Consider the following 20378-nt stretch of genomic DNA (forward strand, 5'->3'; position numbering starts at 1 on the left):
CATAAGAACTTAATCATGGTGTCCTTAGAGATAGTGAAAGGGGTAAGGAATTCACCTTAATGTCCATGCAGTCAACCTCAGTCCAGTCACCAGCATCACTGATACCTTCTAGACATGATCTCTTGAGAACAGAGCCAGGAGTCAGCCCCGAGCACCGCCGGGTGTGACCTAAACATCAAAAGTCAAAAATAGACTCCAACCCTTGTCTCCAGATTCCAAAGATTTTGGGGTTAAAGAGGACCTCAGCTGAGTTCCCCCACTCACTGGAGTCTGTTCCCCAGGATGTGGTCCAGCCTGAACGAATGGTTCTGGTCAGAGAAACTCTGGCTTCGGCCCAATGCCACATGGGCTGACCTAGAGGACCGAGATGGCCAGGTGTATCCCCATCCCCGGGACCTGCTGGCCACCTTGCCCTTGGCAGTTGCCCTGCTGGCCTTTCGCTTCACTTTTGAGAGGTGAGTGTTCAAGTTGTTTGTCCCTGCAGAGGGTCACCATGCATGTGTGTCTGTGTATTTACATGTATACATGTTGCATGAATCATCAATGTGGCTTCTTGTATATCTGTCTGTGTAAGTATTTGTATGTGTATTTCTTGAATCTGTCTGTGTATGTATTTGTGTGCATGTATGTACACAGATGCATGCATGTGTGTGTGTTTGTATTTTATAGGTGGCATCTGGCTTTGAGCTCTGCTCCCTGCCAAGAGTGATACTTGAGCACAGAGTCAGGATAAGCCCTGAAGATCGCTAGGTGTGGCACTGCAACCCCCTCTAAAAAAAATCAGTTTATTCTCCTGTTCCTATCAACACTGAATCTTGAATGAAGTTTTATGGGGCACAATTCTCAAGGGATGATGAAACCTGGGACCTCTGGGCTCAATTCCACCAAGGGCGCTCCTTGGTGGGTTTTGTGCTGACTGTCCAGGGTCTGGCTGTTGTGAGTCTCTGCCCTGGAATGGGGTAAATGTGAGAAGGAGCCCAATTCTGGTGTGGTGCTGCTCAGGAGCCAGGAGACAGGTGATGGGAATCTCTCACCCTCAGGATTGTGCTGAAAGGGACCCCAATCATTGTGTCAATCTTTTGTTTGGGGTTAAACTGGGCAATTTTCAGACTTACCTCTGGCTCTGTCCTCAAAAATCACTCAAGGTTGAGCTAGGGGGGACCTTATCAGATCAAACCTGGGTTGGCCACGGCAAGGCCAGTGCACTCCCCACTGTGCTTTGAGCCCATCCCTGAATAATCTTAATTACACCATTATACCAAATTATGAAACACTACTTTTCTACTCAGTTTAGAGCAATCACCAAGAAACATTCCCAAGATCTCAACTCTGTGATCTCATGTGTCTATAGCCCTGTCTCATGTACCTTTTCACTCCCAGATTCATTGCTCTGCCCCTCAGCCATTGGATGGGAGTGCGGGATCAGCTTCGGCGGCCAGCCAAGCCCAACCCTGTGCTAGAGAGACAATTTATCACAGTTGGACCGAAACCCAACGAGGTACAAGCCAGAGCCTCTCACTCTCAATGCCTGAAGCCCAGCAATCTCCCACAGGAAACCCATCACGGTATCCAAATGGCCAGGTGCTATGTAAGGACATGTATGGTGTGAAGAAGAACAACCTGTTTCACCCCCTCATTTCCATCCATACTGTGGCTACCCTGTGAGCAGCCTAGCACCATAGGTTGGTACCCAGCAGTGTTTGGAGAGCTATCAATGGTCAAGTATGAATTCCCAAACCCTGGGTCCCAGAGAATTTTCTAGTCTCCCTTTCTTTCCCATACATCTCCTCAACAAAGCAGGGCAGACCTAACTTCTTCCTAGAACAAGAGTGAGTCCTGGGGCCAGCGCGGTGGCGCTAGAGGTAAGGTGCCTGCCTTGCCTGCTCTAGCCTAGGACGAACCGTGATTCGATTCCCCGGCGTCCTATATGGTCCCCCAAGCCAGGAGCGATTTCTGAGTGCATAGCCAGGAATAACCCCTGAGTGTCACCAGATGTGGCCCAAAAAACAACAAAACAAAACAAAACAAAACAAAACAAAAAAAGAGTGAGTTTTAATTGTTGTAGGGAGCCTCAAAACTTCCATCTTGCTCAGGATTGCAGTGACAGAATAATATTCAAATAGTCAGTGATCTTGTTTTACTTGTGGCCAACCTGGGTTCAAATCTAGGCATGCCATGAAGTCCTTTTAGCAGTATTTGGAGAATAATTCTTGTGTGTCACAGACAGCAAAAAATATCGCCGGGTTTAAGCAACCCTTCCCATCATTAAAAACAAGCCAAAAACATACATACATACATACATACATACATACATACATACATACATACATACATAAAACAAGGGTCTGAAGTGATAGCACAGTGGTAGGTCATGTGCCTTGCACATGGCTTACTTGCAACAGACCCGAGCTCAATCCCCGGCATCCCATATGGTCTTTTAAGCCTGCCCAGAATGATTTCTGAGTGCAGAGTCAGGAGTAATTCCTGAGCACATACATAAAACATACATAAAATGGCTGGATTTTTTTTTTTTTACCTCTGGACAACCCAATCCTTATAAATTATCTGGTCACACCACAGGCAGGACGTAAGGACCTACAGAAGTCAGGTATGGACAGGGGGCCTGAGTCATCCCATTACCCACCCCCCCCCCATTATCCTGGTCTTCTTTCAGGCCCAGATGGCGCTCCTGGCAGCCCAATGTGGGTTCACAGTGCAGCAGACTCGGCGCTGGTTCTGTAGACGCCGCAACCAGGACCGGCCCCCACTGAGCAAGAAGTTCTGTGAGGCCAGGTTAGCCCCAGAAGGGGTAGGGAGCTGAGAAAAGGTCCTTTGGGGGAGATAGCTGGGAGGTAATTTCTGCAGGCATCATCTCATGTGCACCCCATCCCTATGTGTGCAGCTGGAGGTTCACCTTCTTCCTTTGCTGCTTTCTTGGTGGTTTTGCCATCCTCTACCAAGTGAGTGTTTTGGTGTTCCTGAGATGGGTGGTCAGGGAAGCAGGAAGTGGGAGGGCTGGTGTGCAGATGCAGGCATAAAGGCAGAGAGAGAAGAAGTGGACATTGAGGGGTGGGAACAATACAGCAAGGGAGGTGCTGATTTTCTATATGAAGTACCTAGGTTTGCTTCCCAGCATTGCATGGGGTCCTCGTAGCCCCACCAAAGTGATCCCTGAACATAAAGCCTAGAGTAATTAACCCCTGAGCTCCACTAGGCATGTTCCCTGAGCACAGAACCAAAAGTAACCCCTGAGAGCTTCCACGAGTGAGCCATGAGTGATCTCTGAGTATAGAGCTAAAAGTGAATTTTGAGCCCTACTGACAAAATAGAAAGAACTGCAGTGACTCTCCCCATGCGTGGTATTTTTTAAAATCTTTTTAACTCAAAATACTTTAATGTTATGGCTAAGAAAAATATTATGGGGCCCGGAGAGATAGCACAGCGGTGTTTGCCTTGCAAGCAGCCGATCGAGGACCAGAGGTGGTTGGTTCGAATCCCGGTGTCCCATATGGTTCCCCGTGCCTGCCAGGAGCTGTTTCTGAGCAGACAGCCAGGAGTAACCCCTGAGCACCGCCGGGTGTGACCCAAAAACCAAAAAAAAAAAAAAAAAAAAAAAAAAAGAAAGAAAAGAAAAATATTATGGAATAGTATGCTGAAAGAATTCTTCATAAAATTGGTGGAGGCAAATGAAATTGGCTACAAAATTATTAAATTTAGGAAAGAGATGAGACCACAGATCTTTTCAAGATTTTGGCATTTTAAATGGCCTCCGGCAACCCAGGAACTGAACTGGGGGTGCTAAAGCTAGAAACTAGTAAAAAACCCCAAGAAGCAGATACCACAGGCTGAGTAGGAGCCACATTTACAGGAATGGCTGGGTGCTGTTTGGAGATAGAAGGTGAGTCCTGGGTCTCCATTCTTGTGCTTTCTCCCTTTTCCCAGGAGTCCTGGTTTTGGAAACCGATTATGTGCTGGGAAAATTACCCAAACCAGGTGAGCAGGAAATGTTTCTGAGACGTCCAGAGCTGTCATGGGTACTCAGCTCCCTCTGAGGTTCTATTTGGGTCTCTCCTTGCTCCCAGAGCAGAGGTACACATCTGCAGATTCTTAGCAGGATCTGCCAAGCTAGTTCCCTTGATTTTCTCTAGAAATAGGGGAGGGGCTCAGGCCCTTAGGTCTCACTGGCATTCTGGGTGCTGAGCCCAACACACACACATACACACACAGAGGCATACCTGGATGGGGCCCAACCACTGAACTAACCAGGCTCACCTCACCATAGCCCATGAAGCCCGCACTGTATTGCTGGTACCTCTTGGTGCTGAGTTTCTACATCTCGCTGCTCATCACGCTACCTTTGGTCAGGAAGCGCAAGGTGAGGCCAGGTAGAGAGCCCCCCTGGGCTGGTGCCACTTCACTGCCAGCAAAGTGCATGCCACCCCTGTTCTCAGTAGAGAAGCATGCTGCACTCAGTGCTACTCTGTTGGCCACAGTGAGTCGGTGGGGTCAGAGCGGGCCTCTCCCTCCTGCCGGCCATCCACAGTTCGGCCTTGACCCTCCATCTCTTGCAGGACTTCAAGGAGCTGGTGGCTCACCACTTCGTGAGCATCACATTGATCGCCTTCTCCTACATCTCCAACCTGCTGCGTATTGGCTCTCTGATGCTATTCCTGCACGACTGGTCTCACTACCTGCTGGAGGTGGGCTCAGGGCTGGCAGCCGTCCCTCCTACTCCTGCCCAACCTGAGGCTGCAATGTTCTAGGGCTACTAACAGGTTTTCCCCTTAGATTTCCTAGGAGATGAGACTTCTTCCCTTAGCTATCCTGGGAGATGCGGCTCCACCCCTCTCTGGTTATGACAAGAAGCTCCTTCCCTTAGCTTCCTGGGAGATGAGACTCTCCCCCTCCTAGGTTAATAACTTGAGGCTCCTCCCTTAACTTTCTGGGAGAAAAAGCTATGCCCCTCCTGCCTAAATGACATGAGGCCCCTCCCTTTATCATATCTGAGTGATGAGGCTCCCCTCTCTTAGGCTACTGGTTAATGAGTCTGCGCCCTTGAAATGACTAGTTGATAAGGCCTTGCCCTTCTCAGTATTTGTTGAAGCCCTGCCCCTCAGAGGAACGAAGAAATGATACTCTGTCTCCCTCAGGCTAATCACATGAAGCTCCTCCCTTCAGCATTTCTGGGTGATGAGGCTCCACCCCTCTAATGCTCCTGACATAAGGCTCCTCCCCTTAGTGTTTTTGGGAAATGAAACTCTGCCCCCCCCCCCCCGGGTTTAATGCCTTGGGGCTCTTCCCCTTAGCTTTCCTGGGAGATGTGGCTTAGTCCTACTTGGGCTAACACACACAGACACATACTAATTTTTAAACAATTCTTGGCAGTTCTCAAAAATTGGTACCTCTCCCCAGCACTACCCTGGTTCAGCCCTGTGGTGCATTTGCTTTGGACCTGACCCCACCTATCTCCCCAAAGATTGCCCTGTCCTCCCCCTCTGAGCACATATCTCCTCACTGCTGTCCTCAGGCCTGTAAGCTGTTCAACTATGCACAGTATCAGAAAGTGTCCAACGTTCTCTTCTTCATCTTCGCCTTCGTCTTCTTCTGCACGCGCCTGGTGATCTTACCCACCCAGTGAGTCAGTCCTCCCTTGCAGAGTTGGGTTTGGGCAGTTTGGGGGAGCGGGCTCCAGCGCTGCCTCTTTCTCTTTTGGATTCCTGGCCCAGAGTGTGAAGCATGGCGCCTGGCTGGGGAGGTAGAAGTGGACACTAGCTCGGTTGATTGGTGAAGCTCTTCACAGCAGAACATTCAGCCCAGCCACCTACTATCTTGTTAGAAACAAGGTGGGGTGGGTGTTTGCTTTGCAGCTCCTCGGCATCCCCTTTTTGTCCCCTTCCACCAAGCCCCACATGGAATGATTTGTGAAAACAGTGCCAGGAGTGAGCCCTGAGCATTGCCAGGTATGGTCCCCCCAAAAGTAGCAAGATAGGGAGACCGTTGCAATGCCTGACTTCACTCTAGGGGGCAGTGTTGAGCAGAGAAATGGTCATGGAGGTGACACCTGGCAAGGCAGAAATGCCCAGAAGGTGTCTACAAAGAAGTGGGAAGCACAGGTGAAGCTCATCCCCCACTGATTGTAGGATCCACTACACCTTCTACTTCGATTTCATCGAGGGCAGCAGCCCCTTCTTCATCTACTACTTCTGCAACGGGCTCCTGATGATGCTTCATGTGCTGCATGCCTTATGGTTCTCACTCATTCTGCGCATGCTCTACAGGTTCCTCTCAAAGGGGGAGGTAGGCCCCGCCATGGCGGAAGGTGGGCTCTATAGTGTCAACAGTAAAGGGGAACGTGGGCGGGACTGGGGAAGAGACCAATGGCACTATAGTTTCAAACTGAAGAGTCGGGGGGGGGGTCAGTGTAGAGGTAGGTTTCTATAGTTCCATCTGAAGAGCCAGATGTGCAGGGCCAGAAGAGGGGCTGGGACTGGCAGAGCTCTTCCTATGAGTTTTCTGTGGTTCCCACAACCTGAATTTTGTCCTCTTATCCTCCCTGTGCCCCAGAGAAAAGATGTTTGCAGTGATGTGGAGGAGTCAGATTCTAGCGACGATGAAGTGGTCAAGAAAAACCCTCCATTGCAAAGTGGTCCACCAGCCAAGGGTGACCATCTCTGATGGCTCTTGGATCCGGGCAGCAATGCATCAGGACACACGTGGCCCACAAAGCAGCTGAGCTAGGCTGGCTCAGAGAGGGTGGTCAGTCCCCCACAAACTGGAACTGTGTACTGGTAGTCCTGGGGACCAACTTGGGAGGGTCAGTCCCCACAAACTGAACTGTGTACTGGTAGTCCTGGGGACCAACTTGGGGCAGATGGGAAGCCCCCACGTGGCTGATGATTCTGCCCACACTCTCTACTTTGGGATAAAATGGCGGGAAGAAAGCCCTAGTTGTAAAGGCAGGAATGGGAAATAAAATTGGGGTAGAATCAAACTCTCTACCTGAGACTTTAGTCCCTGTCTCACATCCTCAGGCTCAGTTGTCAAAACCTTCTTCACAGACCAGACAAAATAGTCATTTTTAGGCACACACAGCCTTAGTTCCCTTCAATCCCAGTCTCTGGGTCCATACTGAAAGTTACAGTTCCTCATTCCATCACCAGAAACACAGCTTCTCTGAGCCCTCTAGGTCAAAACCCAGTGGGGAGGTTCAGATTGGGCTGGGATGCGGGAGGGGTGAGGTACTCTTAAAGAGAGCTCCCTTTGAGATGCCTCCCATTCCTGTTCAAGACTGGGCTACTTCCCACCCCCAGCCACCCAGCCCCTCAAAAATGTCTGCTTTTCAAGGTCAGCATGGATGAGGTCTGGTCCTCTGGAAGAGGAGACAGTTTGCAATGTATGGATAATGCAGGGTGCAGGGTGTTACAAGAAACAGGTTGAGAGAGAAAGAGAAAAGGAAAAGTGGAGGGGCAGAAAATGGAAAAAAAGTGATGGGTAGGGTCCTAGCCCCCCAAAAGAAACAAACTGAGTGGCCAGAATAATAGGAGAAGTTGTTTGTCTTGCATGTAGCCAACCTGGCTTCCATCTTCTACATCTCCCAAGCACTGGCAGGAGTGATTCTGGAGTGCAGAGCTAGGAATAACCCCTGAGGGCTGCTGGGTGTTCCCCCCCCCCAAAAGCAAAAGGTGAAAAAAATAGGGAAGGAGAGACAAGCAGGATCACACACTCAGAAAAACACGTTCTTATAAAGTGGCAATGGGATCAGAGGATATAGGAGAGTGCAGGGATGCAGCCTGAGAGACCAAATAGGGGCAAAGCATTCAGCACTACTCACGCCTGACTCCTTGCTTGTGCTTAGAGATCACTCCTGGCAGAATTCAGAGTCTGGATTCTAGCCAGAAGCAGCACATACAACAGTCTTCCTGTTCCATCTCTGCTGTCTTTGGTGTCATTTGAGACAAAAGGGCAATATTGTAAAAGGAGGGTTGGAGCAATAGCATAATACAGCAGGAAGGACATTGGCCTTGCATGTGGCTGATCCATATTTGATTCCTGAAATTTCATAGTGTCCCTCAAGCCCTACCAGAGTGATTCAGCATTCAGTGATTAAGCTTCCCCCCAAAAAATGAATGCAAAGACTGGGAAGTTTGGTTCTATTCGGTTCTGTTTAGACAATTGAGGGGTCAGAATCTTGGTTCTGGCTGTAGCCCACTTGTGCGACTCAGATTCTCTGGGACATGGAATGTCTCCAGCAACTGTCTGCCCACAGGCAAGCATCATAGGCCACCACCTCACCCTCCTCATCATTGAGCAATATCTGTTTTCCCTAAAGAACCAGGAACTGTCAAACGGAGCTCCAGGTAGCTGCCCGGTACATGTGTGGAACTGCAGAGAGATAAAATTTGGGGAAAGGGGTTTGGGAGCACATTTGGGGACCCTTAAATTCCATCTATCTGAGGACGGTCTGAATTTTTATGTGTTTTATAGTTTGGGTCCACACCTGATGATGTACAAGGCTGACTACTCAGTGCTCTCAGAGCAGTGTCAGGCTTGCCTGTGTTCAACTGTTTGGCCATTTTCCATTATAAGTTGGGCTTTGTACAACTTAGGGACACTGCCATGATTCTGCCCATTTGGGAATCTCTGAAGATTTTTCTTCTGTTTATTTTAGTTTGGGGAATACACCCCTCAGTGTTCCTGGATGATTCCTAGCTCTGTGCTCAGGGACAACTCCAGGAAGGTTTATGGGACTCTTGGGGTCCCAGAAAGGTTTCATGGGACTTTTGGGGTCCCAGAAATCAAACTTTGGTCATCCATGTACAAGTCCCTTCCCTCTGTCCTATTGCTCCAGTCCCTTCACCTTCTTAGTTTATTGCAGTTTTTATTGCTTAGGTGTGGGATACCCTCTGGAGATGCTGGAAAAAACTCCTAGCTCTGTGCTCAGGGACCATCTGAAGAACCAAGGTTTAAACCAGTACTGGACCAGTCACATGCAGGGCAAAAACCTTAACCTATTCGATCTACCAAGTCCCATAGACATACCTTTTGTATAATTTTATTTAAAGAGGTGCAGAGGACCATCTAATCAGTGCTTAAAATTTCCACAGACCACTTCTGGAATCTTCAGCCAACCTAGTCAGTTCAATGTTTGGTTCTAGCTGTGGTGGTGGGAGGGATACAGCAGCAGTGCTGGGGTTGGCAGGAGGAGTGTGAGAGCAAGATGGAACCCAGACCCTGGCACATGCCAGACTACCTTTGACCCATTGCTGTGGCCCCCCAGCTCAGTCCCTCTCTTCCTGCTCTTCCTGTTGGGGTAGCCAAAGAGTCCACACTGGGCTCTGGTTCTAAATGCTGGGTTCGGACTGTTTGCATACAGACTCATGTGGCATTCCAGTGATCTTGGGCATTTGAAGTTGTGGTACTTTAGGGAAGGTCACACATTTGGATGGGAAAGAAAAAAAGATAAAAGGAAGGGAGAGAGAGAAAGAGGAAGGGAGAAAACAAGGGATGGTGGAAGGGATAAAGCTAGGAAGGGGAAAAGGGGAAAAGAGAAGAAAGAAAGGAAGAGAGAGGAAGGGATGGAGGAAGCAGAGAGGAAGGAAGAGCAGGTGAAAATGACAGAAAGAAGAAAGGAAGGAAGGGATGAAGGAAGGGAGAAAGAGAAGGATGGAGAAAAGAAGGGAGGGAGGAAGAAAAGAAGGAGGAAGGTTAAAAAGATAAAAGGAGGGGCTGGAGAGATAGCATGGAGGGAAGGCATTTGCCTTGCATGCAGAAGGACAGTGGTTTGAATCCCAGCATCCCATATGGTCCCCCGAGCCTGCCAGGAGCAATTTCTGAGCGTAGACCCAGGAGTAACCCCTGAGCACTGCCAGGTGTGACCCAAAAACCAAAAAGAAAAAAAGAAAGGGAGAAAAAAGGAAGTAAAGGAGGGAGGAAAAACAGATGGGAGAAATGGAGGGATAAATGAAGGAAGGGAGAAAGGTAAGGAGTAAGGTAATGGAGTAAAGGTAAGGTAAGGTAATGGAGAAGGGAGGAAGGAAAGAAGGAAGGAAAAGAGGTACTGTTGAAAAACATATTAATTATTGAGTCCTGGATCGAGGTGGGTGAGGTGGGTGAAGAGGCCTTTCTCCTCCAGCCCAGGCCAGGCGCCTGCAACTCCCTCCAACCAGCAGGTCTGAGGGTTCAGGGTAGCCACGAGGAAATGATCCACATATAGTAGGTTTCAGGAGATATCAATTTTATTAAGGCCTTGGTCAACATGTTTGGCATATAATCTTAAACCTTTTTAAGCATGCTCCCTTCAGCTCCTCTGTCATTTTAATCTCTTTCTGCCATGTCTCCTCCAGCTACTTCTTCCTCCATCTCCCGCAGAATCCCTCTCTTGCCCCTCAGGCAATCCTTTTGTTACCTACCAAAGATTCCTCCCAGATATGGGCTGGTCTTACCATTAGGTAAGGTTTTACAGGAAGATGGGGTAGGGTGACAAGGGACAAAGGAGGGAAGAAGGAAGGAAAGAAGGGTAAATTTTTCATTGGGTGTTGTACATTGCACAAATTAGGGCCACTGCCATGATTCTGTCCATTTGGGAATTTCTGAAGACCATGACAGGTTTTAGTTTTGGAAATACACCCCTCAGTGTTCTTAGTTCTGTGCTCAAGGATCATTCCTGGAAGGTTTCATGGGACTCTTGGGTTCTAGAAATCAAACCTGGGTCATCCATGTATAAGGTTCTCCCCTCTGTCCTATAACTCTAGACCAGGGGTCCTCAAACTTTTTAAACAGGGGGTCAGTTCACTGTCCTTCAGACTGTTGGAGGGCCAGATTGTAGTAAAAACAAAAATTATGAACAAATTTCTATGCACACTGCATATATCTTATTTAGAAGTGAAGAAACAAAATGGGAATAAATACAATATGTGGCCCACAGGCCGTAGTTTGAGGACCATTGCTCTAGACCCTTCACCTTTCTTAGTCTATTGCTGTTTTTATTGCTCAGGTTGTGGGATACCCCCTGGAGATGCTGGCAGAAACTCCTAGCTCTATGCTCAGGGACCATCTGTAGAACCAAGGATTAAACCAGGACCAGTCACATGCAGGACAAAAGCCTTAACCTATTTGATCTACCCAGCCCCATAGATATAACTTGTATAATTTTATTTAGAGAGATACAGAAGACCATCCAAACTGTGCTCAAAATTCCCACAGGCCACTTCTGAGGATCCAAAGCCATCCTGGTCAGTTCAATGTTTGGTTCTAGCTGTGATGAGAGAAGGGATACATCAGTAGTGCTGGGATTGGCAGGAGGTATGTGAGGGCGAATTGGAACTCAGACCCTGGCACATGCCAGACTAACTTTAATCCACTGCTATGCCCCCCCAGCCCAGTTCCTCCCTTCTGCTCTTCCAGTTGGGTAGCAGATGAGTCCACACTGGGCTCTGATGCTTAAATGCTAGGTTTAGAATGTTCACACACAGGCTCATGTGGTATTCCAGTGATTTGTGCTTTTGGAATTGTGGTGCTTTAGGGAAGGTCACACATTTGACCAGAAAAGAAAAAGGAAGGAAGAAAATAGGCAAGGAAGGAAGGGAGGGAGAAAGGAAGAGAGAAGGAGAGAGGGGATGAGAGGACGAAGGAAAGGGAGAAAGGGGAAAGGAGGAAGGGAGAAAGTGAGGGATAGTGAAAGGGGTAAAGCGAGGGAGGGAGAAAAGAAGGGAAAAGAGAAGAAAGGAGGGAGGAAGGAAGCAAGGGATAAAGGAAGCAAAAGGAAGGAAGGATGGATAGAAAGAAGGAAAGAAGGGAATACAGAAAGAAGTAAGGAAGTAAGGGAAAGATAAAGGAGGAAGGGAGAAAGAGAGATGGAGGAAGGCAAGCAGGTATGAAGGAAGAAAAGAAGGAAGGGAGGGTAAAAATAGGAAAGTTGAAAGGAAGTAAAGGAGGGGAGAGGAAGGATGGGGAAAATGGAGGGATGAATGAAGGAAGGGAGAAAGTTAGGGATGAGGAAGAGAGGGAGGAAAGAAGGAAGGAAAAGAGGGACAAGAGAGGGAAGAAGAAAGGAAAGAAGGGGGAAAGGAAGAGAGGAATGATAGAAGGAACAAAGAAAAAAGAAAGGAAAGAAGGAGAGGAGGGAGGAATGAAGGAAGGAACGATGGAAGGGAAGAAGGGAGGGAAGAAGATTGGCTTACATTTTTGGTCTACACCCAGCTGTGCTCAGGGATTCCTCCTGACACTATGCTCAGGGGTCACTCTTGATAGGGGATCAAATCCGAGTCACCCGCATGCAAAGCAAACACCACCCCAGTTATCCTGAAACTGCACTTAACCCCTTTTGCTCTCACCCATATTCTTCACTCTTTCAACACATGTTTCTCCATCAGAGGAATAAAACTCCTAGAAGCACACACGGGAGTGTGGCTATTGGTCTGTGTGTGTAGAATGAAGCTGTGCCCACAGCTATATTGGAAAAGAGGTTGGAGAAGCAAGATATGAGGGCAGGTTACTCAAGCACTGGGACACAAACTGCAAGTTAAAAGCTAGAGTCTGGTTTGGATCATAAATCTGTCTGCATTGCCCAGGTCTGAAAGATTTTATCATGTTGCTGACACAAGATTCATGGTCCCTATTTCCCCAAACCCCAACAAATCTTCCCTCCATTTCCCCCCCACCAATACCACTGTCTTCCACAAGCTCCTTGGACACCCCACTGCTCAGTCCTTCATCTTTTGGGGGGCCTGGGAAGGGATGCCTCCACTCCTCTTTGCTGCAGAAACCCAGACTATTCTCAGCTGTTTTTTGGTGAAGGACACACCCAGCAATGGCCTGGGCTAACTCCAGGCTCTGAGTTCAGGGATCATCTCTGGTAGGGCTTGTGAGAACCTATGAAGTACCAGACATAAAACCCAGGCTGTCCACATGCAAGACAAGCACCCTGTCTGCTAGAGATGCTGCTCTCTAAGTTTGAAGGGTGACCTCAAAGAGTGACCCCTGGAAGAGAACCATTCTGCCTTTAATTTCACCACCCCTCCTTATTTGCTATTCCACCTCCACTCACATGGACGTAGCTCATTTGGTGATGATTCCTTGTGCTTGGGGGATGAGGGTCATTGTGTTCCAGGGGTAAATGAAATGTCTGCTCTGTCCCCAATATTTAGCCATTCTGATGTATGGGAGGGTGGTTAAGTGAATAGACAGATGGGTGGATGAATGAAAGAATAGATGGATGGATGGGTGCATAGATGGATGGAGGTAAAGAACAATGAATGGAGGAACAGAGAGATGGATGGGTGGATGGGGGATGAATGGTGTATGCACACACAGATGGATGGACAGACAGATGGACAGATGAATGGATTGACGGATAGATGGATGGACAAACGCATGTACGAGTGGACAGATATATGAGTGAAGGAATGGACAGACAAATGGATGGATGGATGAATTGATGGATAGATCTATGGAATAAAACAGGGCAAGTTGGTTGATGGATGGACATGTGGAATGAATAATTGATGGACTGAAGAGTAGTGGAGATCGGTATGTAGATTTAGGGATGAAAGGGCAGATGAATTAACAAATGAATAATTGAACAAAGACAAGTAGATTTAGAAGATAGATTCAGGAGATAGATTCAGGTGGGCAAAAAGATAGGTGGATTAGTTTGGATGTATGTATGTATGTATGTATGTATGAATGGATAGATGGATGGATGGGTGAGTGGGTGGGTGGTTTGTGGGTGAATCAATGGGTGGATGGATGGGTGAATGAATGATGGATGGGTGAGCCCAACACACACAGAGCCATTGTGGTTGGGACCCAGTATTGGAGCTAACCTAACCGGGCCTCACCACAGCTCCTTATACCTGCCCTGTACTACTAGAACCTCCTGGAGCTGGTATCTACATATAGCTAGAAATCACACTGCCTTTTTACATCAAGCACAAAATGAGGCAAAGTGGACAGCCTTGCTGGGCAGACACCACTTCTCTGCCAGGAACATGTGTGCAACCTTCTGTCCCAGGAGAAATGCGTGGCAGCACCCCACACCCTCAAACACACTCCATCGACCACAGTGAGTTGGTGGTTGGAGCGGGACTCTCCCCCTGTGGCTATCTAGGGTCAGGCTGTAATCCACAATCTCCCGGAGGACTTCAAAGAGCAGGTAGTGCACCACTTGATTGTCTTGATTGTCTTCTCCTATAGCTCCAACCTGCTGCATATCGTCTTTCTGGTGTTGCTTCTACTAGACTGCTCTAATTACCCTTGAGAGATGGGTACAAGGCTGCCAGTAGCTCTCCCTGCCCCTGCCAGTGACTCGAGATGAGTCTCTACCCCATTAGAGCAACTACAAGAGGCTGTCCTGAGATATGAAGCTCCACCCCTCTCACGTTAATGACTTGAGGCTCCTCCCCTTAGAATTTATGTGTGATAAAGCTAGACCCTTTTAGGCTACTGGTTATGAATCTGTGCCCTTCAAATAATTAGGTGATAAGGCCCCACCCCTCTCAGACTATTTGTTGAGGCCCTTTCCTCATAATACCCTACCACTTTCAGGCTAATAACTTTAGACTCCTCTTCCTTAGGTTTCCTGGGAGATATGTCATTGCCCCACAAGCAAGTCGGGTCCCACCTTTTGATGAGGCTCTGTCCCAACAGGCTAATATACACATACTAATTATAAGCTATTCTTGGCAATTCCCAAAAATTAGTTCTCCCAGGACTCCCCTCTGGTCCAGCCCTGTGATGCATTTGCCTTATACTGGAACCCACATATCTCCCAGGGGTTACTCTGTCCTCCCCTCTGAGCACATGTCTTCTTACTGTCCTTCTCAGGCCTACACAATGTTCATCTACATCAGGGGTCTCAAACTTGCGGCCCACAGGCTATTTGCGGCCCTCTGTACAACATTTTGTGGCCCTGCCCTACAGGAATTATTTTTTGATTTATTTTGTTTTAGTTGTTTGGGTCACACTCCCCAATGTTCAAGGCTTACTACTGACTTTGCACTCAAGGATCACCCCGACTTTGCCTCCTGTGGTACCCAGGTAAATTGAGTTTGAGACCCCTGATCTACATGCAGTATCAGAATGCGTCCAATGTTCTCTTCTTTATCTTCTATCTTCCTCTTCTGAATGCGCATGATGCTTTTCCCCATCTAGTGAGTTAGTCCTCCCAGGCAGAGTTAGACTTGGGAGGATGAGGGGGGGGGCAGGGTCCATTACCAGGGGGAAGTTATGCTGAATAGGACAGTAGGAGAAGTAATTTAGAGCTGTGTTTTAATTGCTGTTACTAACTTTAGTGAGGTCTTGGGGCTCCTCTCCAGGCAACATCTGTAACAGAGAGTCTATCCCAAAGAAGACTGGCAGCATGACCTCACACAGATACCAAAAATACTCAGGAAACAGTTATAATGCTAGGATGCTTTGGTTCTATTGCATAACTTCTGTGTCATCATGGCAGAATGAGCGTCTTCTACTGCTCTGTCCTCCCAAGGATAGAGAAGACCATTTGCAGTTTTAGGTCCTGATCGGTTTAGGTAATATTTCCCTGTCTAATTGATCTAATCTTTTTCAGATGTTGTTACGGCAGAACCAAATGAGTCAATTGCCCTTTTACGAGCTAAGGTAGCATTAGACTTATAGAGCAAGTTTAGATTCCTTTGAAAGACTGAAGAGGTTATAAAAGATAGTCTCCCAAACTCCCCTTTAATGTCTTCTAAGGTGATCAAATCTCTAGGGAAATGTAAGACAGGAAGGTTAGCAGGAAAGTTTCCAGGGGGATAAGGGCATAAAGGGCTGTGGGAACTCAACTAGCTAAAGCCATTAACATCAATTGGAAATTACATTAGGCCTATCTACCCTGGAGGTCTAGGCAAGTAGAAAGAATTAACCAGACACAAACATTTAACGAGGATGGGTGGTGTAAGGAAAGAAGGAGCAAAGTTTGTAGCTTTACCTGGTAATATTAAGGGTAAAAGAATTAGCATGAAGTATGGGAGACATTTCTGTCTGACCCAGTGCAGGAAAGGCAAAAAAGCACTCAGTTGTTTCTCTAGTCAACTGGATTTTAGGGCCTGGTATTTTTCTGCTCCATCCCAATAACTGTTAAGTTGCAGGATTGAAGAAGACACAGAAACCTCCTTTCTCTTTTTGGTGGAGAGTCACAGCCTGAATGAGAAGGACCCCTGCAAATCCAACTGACTCAGCTCCCAGGACCAGGACAGAATGAAGATAATTCTGGTGCTCCTGCTAATGGCAGCAATTGGTGACTTCAGGAAGACCAGCAAGAATGAACATCTTACCCAGATTGTGGATGGGCATTTGTGGGTCAAACTGTCACCCTGGGGATCCCTCCCCTAAACTCTGACTTATGTGATTTGTTTGGGGTTTATCTCCTGCTATTGAGGTTTATGTGTTAAAAATAAAGATGTGGATATCAAACCATGGGTTTGGGTTGCCCTGAGAGCATTCTCATTTTTTTATACTTTTTTTTTTTTTTTTTTTGGGCCACACCTGTTTGATGCTCAGGGGTTACTCCTGGCTATGCATTCAGAAGTCGCTCCTGGCTTGGGGGGACCATATGGGACGCCGGGGGATCGAACCGCAGTCCATCCTATAGCTAGCACTTGCAAGGCAGACACCTTACCTCTAGCGCCACCTTCCCGGCCCCCTTTTTTTATACTTTGTAATATTTTTATTGTATGACAGACATTTATAATGTTCTGTTCAGATACCTAAAATAGAAAAATAGACCTTTCAGCTTATAAGAGTTATATGAGAACTTTTGACATAGACACATCATGACATTATGTTCAAGAGACAATGGCACCCTCTCTGCACCAGCCTGTCCTGCATTTTCACATGAACCTTGTTGCACTGGGGTTGGGAATTTGAGTCATCAGAGCCTCAGCTTCAATTTTTCTATTCAGGTCCAATCAAGCTGGAGATATTCAGGGTACAAAAGGAATAGAAATTATTCTAAAGCTCTTTTTTGGTTATAAAAATTAGCAAAAATTTAATAAAACTTTTAAAAGATTAATCTCAGGGGTCGGAGCAGTGGCAAGGGTGGTAAGGCACCTGCCTTGCCAATGCTAGCCTAGAATGGACAGCGGGTTTGATCCCCCGGTATAACCATATGGTCCCCCAAGCCAGGAGTGATTTCTGATGGCATAGCCAGGAGTAACCCCTGAGCGTCACCGGGTGTGGCCCAAACAAAACAAAAGAAGATTAATCTCAAATCCCTGGAAACGATAAAGAAGGAGGGTACAGGATGAAAAGCAGATCAAGCAAACAGGAGCCCCAAAGCATGATGTTCTGAACTCTCTATTGTCAAGAAATATAAAGTCGGGCCTGGAGAGATAGCACAGCGGCGTTTGCCTTGCAAGCAGCTGACCCAGGACCAAAGGTGGTTGGTTCGAATCTCGGTGTCCCATATGGTCTCTCATGCCTGCCAGGAGCTATTTCTGAGCAGACAGCCCAGGAGTAACCCCTGAGCACCCCCGGGTGTGGCCCCCCCCCCAAAAAAAACAAACAAACAAAAAGAAATATAAAGTCATAATCAAGTTTTATAAAATGTAATTCCTAAAGCTACTGTAAAATTCAGGTATATCAAACACCAAATAGATCACCACCCCCAAAAGAAAAATTTCATATCATTTAAACCATTCTTAGGAATGATGAGGGAAGAAAGAATTCAACATAAGGCATGTGTTAAATAGATTGTTTTGTTGGTTATGAGGTTTGGCTCTGCACTGTCAGGTTTAGGGGAAGTAATCTCTGAGAGAAAGATTCCACTTAGTTGGGGGGTGGGGAAATCAATGATCACCATAGTAACCCAATGTGGAGTCTCCCTCCCCCACCAAGTGCAACAGTGCCCATTATGGTGTCATGTTTTTTTTTTTGTTTTGTTTTGTTTTTTTTTTTTTGGTTTTTGGGCCACACCCAGTAACGCTCAGGAGTTACTCCTGGCTATGTGCTCAGAAGTTGCTCCTGGCTTGGGGGACAATATGGGACACCGGGGGATCGAACCGCGGTCCGTCCAAGGCTAGCGCAGACAAGGCAGGCACCTTACCTTTAGCGTCACCGCCCGGCCCATGGTGTCATGTTTAATCCCACCAAACTCCCATCTCAAATGGATATTCAAACATTAACAAAACAGAAATCATAATCAAAAACAGCAAACAGAACAAATCAACAACAAGAAAAACAACAACTGAAAAACCACATCTGCTTTCTGGGGGAAAACAAAACAAAACAAAAATCTCTCCTAAGTATGAGCATCAAACTGGCCTTTCGTATGTAAATATAAAATCACCATGCCCCTCTCATTCTCTCTGTAAAAGGTAAAAGCTTCGCTTTATTAGATTCATTTATGCTAACACTGTAAAATGCTCATCTGTGTGTGAGAACGTTCTCATTTTATGCATGTCCAGAATGGAACCCCTGGAATGTGGGGGGAATGTGGGAGAGAGGGGGACTTTCTCTGCAGGGTATAGGAATGTGTCTGGGAGGCCACCTGGCAGCCTATACTCAAATTACAGAGGGAGCCAGGCCCTGAGGCTAAGGCTGGAAGTCTCAGACAGCATTTTGGAAGTTCTGATAACTAGTAGGACCTCCAAAAGAATGTGCCCAGATTAACTTTCTATTAAGGAAGCATCAGTTAAAGCAAATAAGGAGCACAGAGTCAGCAATTCAACACTACCTTTTTTTTAAAACTTTATTTATATAATGATTAATTGATTGATTAGTTGTTGGGCCACATCCAGCAGTGCTCAGAAGACACTCTGTACTCAGAAATAACCCCTGGCTTGCTTGGGGACCATATGGGTGCAGGAAATTGAACCCGGTCCTTGCCAGGTCAGCCTCATGCAAGGCAAATGCCCTACCGCTGTGCCTTACGGTGTCAGTGTAAACCTCACCATCAAGCATGAAGTAGAGGAGAGTCAAGGCTCAGACTTACCCAGAAATTGGCAGCATACTTTTAGAGCACTCACTGGACTTCTTAAAAGAAGTGGTCCTGCAGAACAGAAAGAGTTTGGGCTTCAGGTACATAAAATAAGGTGAACTGTGTATGGCCCCAAGAGAACAGATCTGGGGTCATCCAGGGGATGCTATAATAAATGAAGGCCAGTTTGCAAGAAAGGAAAGATTCTGCCCCCAGATATAAACAGTGTGTAACTCCATCACCCTGGATAACTGCCCTGGCTAGGCCACTGTTTGCTTATTCTTTTTGTAATGCTTTCAATAGGTCATTGAATAACTAATTTCCTCACCCACTATTCTGACACACATAGGTGTGATTAAGATGCTTGTGCTAAGGTCCCAATAGTGCCCATAAGCAGGGATGGGGACAAGGAACCTCAAGGAGAGTCCAGAATATGACTCAGGTCCATAAGAAGAAGGAGAAATGTCAGGTCCTGGGTTCTGAACAAGGAGAGATGCCATTTCATTTTTTTTTTAAGGTCCACATGTTGTAAGCCACATGTTAAGCTTACTCAAGCCTGTTTTTATCAACACTGCCCCAAGTTACCTGGCCATACCAGGTAGCCTACCAGATGCCCTAGACAACAGGCAATCATTTTTTTTTAATTTTTTATTTTTAATTATGAGAACAAGGATGCAAAGAAAGAGGACAAGGTAAAGTTACAGTGAAAGCACAATCACCCATAACATAATTCTCAGAAGTCCCCTTGCTGATATCTTAACTTTGAAATTTCAGCCAAAGAACCAAAGAACATTAAGATAAATAAGACAGAATCCATGTACAATTACATTGTCCCTCAAGTCCCCAGATTGTAACACATTATAATATTTCTTAACAGCATACAAGGCAATCTAAAGCCATAAAACTTACATAACTCCTTAAACATTACAGGCATAGTATTTTTTTAATTTCCATATACATGCATATTAGCTTAAGTTAACCTCAAATTTTAAGTGGGTTCTTTTTAAGGATTAGAGTCAAAGAAGCACAGTAAAAATGGTGTTAGAGTGGCAATTGTTGTTTGCATAGGCCCATCAAAATATGAGGGACATGGAAAGAAATAACCTTGGCCTAAATACAAAGAGACCCGACCCCTGAAGTTTCCTGGCACAAGACCAACTCTCTAAGCTCCAGGCAAGCTAGATCGTCCAATCCAAGACATTGTCTGTAGTGCCAACACACTTTTATTTTTCACACAGACTCTGTTGTTGGTATCATGTTTCTGTATTAAAGATCCTGGAATCTGCATATCCTACATTGAAGTCAGGATGTGGAGCGTCCTCTCGTTTCACCTCACAATCAAAGGGCATTGCAGGGAGCCCTGTCCTGTAAGCAGGTCGTTGTGGTTGTTAAGTCTTCTCAGTGTTAAGGGAAGTCTCTTTTGAGCAGGTCGATGTCTGAGCAG

The 20378-nt window shown here is 46.7% G+C and overlaps 1 pseudogene; it reads left to right on the forward strand.

Moving 5' to 3' along the window:
• Nucleotides 1-282: 282 nt before the first annotated feature.
• The window catches only part of LOC126030089 (ceramide synthase 4-like), a 58589-nt pseudogene continuing 38493 nt past the window's right edge, over nucleotides 283-20378 (forward strand).

The sequence above is a fragment of the Suncus etruscus genome, chromosome 15 (genome assembly GCF_024139225.1).
Source record: "Suncus etruscus isolate mSunEtr1 chromosome 15, mSunEtr1.pri.cur, whole genome shotgun sequence".
Lineage (NCBI taxonomy): Eukaryota > Metazoa > Chordata > Mammalia > Eulipotyphla > Soricidae > Suncus > Suncus etruscus.